The sequence below is a fragment of the Vicugna pacos genome, unplaced genomic scaffold (assembly GCF_048564905.1).
Source record: "Vicugna pacos unplaced genomic scaffold, VicPac4 scaffold_5, whole genome shotgun sequence".
Lineage (NCBI taxonomy): Eukaryota > Metazoa > Chordata > Mammalia > Artiodactyla > Camelidae > Vicugna > Vicugna pacos.
In genome coordinates, this window is record NW_027328726.1 from 851,270 (window position 1) to 853,769 (window position 2,500).

A 2,500-nucleotide genomic window follows, 5' to 3' on the forward strand; every position below is an offset into this window, starting at 1 on the left:
GGCCCGGCGCGCCGGGGGCCGCTACCGGCCTCACACCGTCCACGGGCTGGGCCTCGATCAGAAGGACTTGGGCCCCCCACGAGCGGCGCCGGGGAGTGGGGCTTCCGTACGCCACATGTCCCGCGCCCCACCGCGGGGCGGGGATTCGGCGCTGGGCTCTTCCCTGTTCACTCGCCGTTACTGAGGGAATCCTGGTTAGTTTCTTTTCCTCCGCTGACTAATATGCTTAAATTCAGCGGGTCGCCACGTCTGATCTGAGGTCGCGGCTCGGAGGGGGGGGGGCGGAGGGCGGACGACGGCCGGCCGGCCGGCCGGCCCGCCCGACAGGACGGACGGACGCCAGGCCGGCCGACCGCCCGCCCGCCCGCCCGCCCGCCCGCCCGCGGAGGACGGTGCCCGCGAAGCGGGAGAGGGCGGAGGGAAGAGGGCTACGCGCGAGGCGCCGAACCGCGGTCGACCGCCCGGTCCCCCTCCCTCCCCCTCAACCGACCCCACCCGCCCACGGACGCCCAAACACGAGGTTCGGGCGGGCGGGCGGGCGGCCGGCCGGAAGGAAGAAGGGAGGCAGACGGGACGGGACGGGAGCACGAGCCGGCGACGTGGCACGGGACGGGCGGGCGGCGGCGAGAGGGGAAGGCGCGCGCGACGCCGGGCCCAGGCCGGAGGCATCGTCGTGCCGGGGAGGAGGGGAGAGGGGGCGGCGGCGGCGGCGGCCGCCGTCGGTCGGGAGGCGGGCGGGTCGGGAGGAACCCGGCGGCCGCCCCGCGGCGACCGTCGGGGCCCCTTCCCCCACCACGCGACGCCAACCGCCCCGGCGCGAGCCGCCCCGCTCCGCTCCGCTCCCACCCGTCCTCCGCACGGCCACGAGACGTCCCCGACGGGCGACGGACGCCCGGCGGCGCCCCCCCCCCCCGACGAACGCCACCCCGAGGGCCCAGGGGCACGAAGCGCGGCCGCGGCCGCAGCCCGGGGGAAAGCGCGCAGCGGCGAGCGACGCCGCGGCGTCCCGCGGGTCACCGCCGGGGCACGCATCCCCGGGGCGCGGCCGCGCGCGCGCCTCGGCCACGGCGAGAGCCGCCCGTCCCGACGGGGCGAGGCGGGGGCCGCGGGGGCGCGCGGCAGGGGGGTGGGGGGCGGCGCGGCCCGGAGGCCCAAACCGCCCCCACCCACACCCCGGCACCACCGCGACACACCCGGGGACGCGCCCCAGAGACCGCTTGCGGCGCGAGGGGGGCTCCCGGTGGGACCGCGGCGGCCACGGCCACGGCCACGGCCACGCGCGAGCTCCCCCCCCATCTTTTTTCTCCCTTCCCTTTCGCGGGCGGCACCTCCCGGGCCTCGACGCCGCCCGCCGCCGCCTGCCGGCCGCCCGCCGCCGCCCGCACCCTCCCGGGCGCGGGGGCGGGGTCGGCCGCAGGAGGGACAGACGGCGCGAGGGCAGAGGCACCGTGTCTGCACTTAGGGGGACGGAGGGCACCGCGGCCCTGCGAGGAAACCCCCAGCCGCGCGACCCCCCCACGGGCACACACCCGGGGGGGCGCGATTGATCGTCAAGCGACGCTCAGACAGGCGTAGCCCCGGGAGGAACCCGGGGCCGCAAGTGCGTTCGAAGTGTCGATGATCAATGTGTCCTGCAATTCACATTAATTCTCGCAGCTAGCTGCGTTCTTCATCGACGCACGAGCCGAGTGATCCACCGCTAAGAGTCGTACGAGAATTTTTTTCTGCCTTTGGTTCTGTGGCACGGCACGTCTCCCGCCCACCACACCCCGGGAGGGTGAGGTGGGGGGTCGCCTCGGGCCGGCCGAGTCAGAGAGAAATCAGACCGGAGGGTCGGGAAGGTTTCACAACGGGGCGCAGCCGGCACCGACACGGCGCGTGCCGGCTCGGACACCCCACAGGCGCCCGGGGGTTCCCGCCTCCCGCAGGGACGCGGGGGGCGCACCAACCACGCGGCCACCGACCGTCCCGACGGGCCGCCGGGCGGGCGAGGCCCCACCCGACGGCCGCGGCGGCGGCGGCGGCGGCGAGCGACGTGGTGCGGCGCCCCGGCCCAGGGGAGGCGGAGTCTGGGGGACGACGAGGGACGGACCTCCCGAGTCCCCACGGGCCCGACCGCCCCGACCCCAAGGCGGACGGGCGACTCCCCCCTAAGGGTCTTTAAACCTCCGCGCCGGGACGCGCTAGGTACCTGGAGAGGGCGAGGCGGGCGAGGGAGGCGTGGACGGCACGGACCCCCCCCACCCGGAGCCCCAAACGTCGGCCACCGCCCCGACGCCGACCGCCACACTCCGGCCACGGCCGGCGGTCCTCGCCGCCGCGGGCCCTCGACACGGGGCCACACCGTGCACCGGCCGGCCACCGCCCCCCGCCACCACCGAGTCCCACCGCCAACGCCAACGCCAACGCGTGCCGACGGCAACCTAACCCCACTCCCCACGAGGCCGGGCAGAGAGGGCCCTCCCCCCGCGTCCAGACAGACCGCACGCCCTCCTTCCCA

General features: G+C 77.1%; 2 non-coding genes across 2 annotated transcripts in view; both read right to left on the reverse strand.

The window, feature by feature from the left end:
* The window catches only part of LOC140692437 (28S ribosomal RNA), a 5,201-nt gene extending 4,938 nt beyond the window's left edge, over window positions 1-263 (reverse strand). The window contains exon 1 of the ribosomal RNA XR_012068009.1: window positions 1-263. This exon is cut by the window's left edge and continues 4,938 nt beyond it. This is a non-coding gene — a ribosomal RNA (28S ribosomal RNA).
* Window positions 264-1,555: 1,292 nt separating this feature from the next.
* On the reverse strand, window positions 1,556-1,708 carry LOC140692456 (5.8S ribosomal RNA). The gene has a single exon (XR_012068027.1). It is a non-coding gene; the product is annotated as a 5.8S ribosomal RNA (ribosomal RNA).
* Window positions 1,709-2,500: the final 792 nt, after the last annotated feature.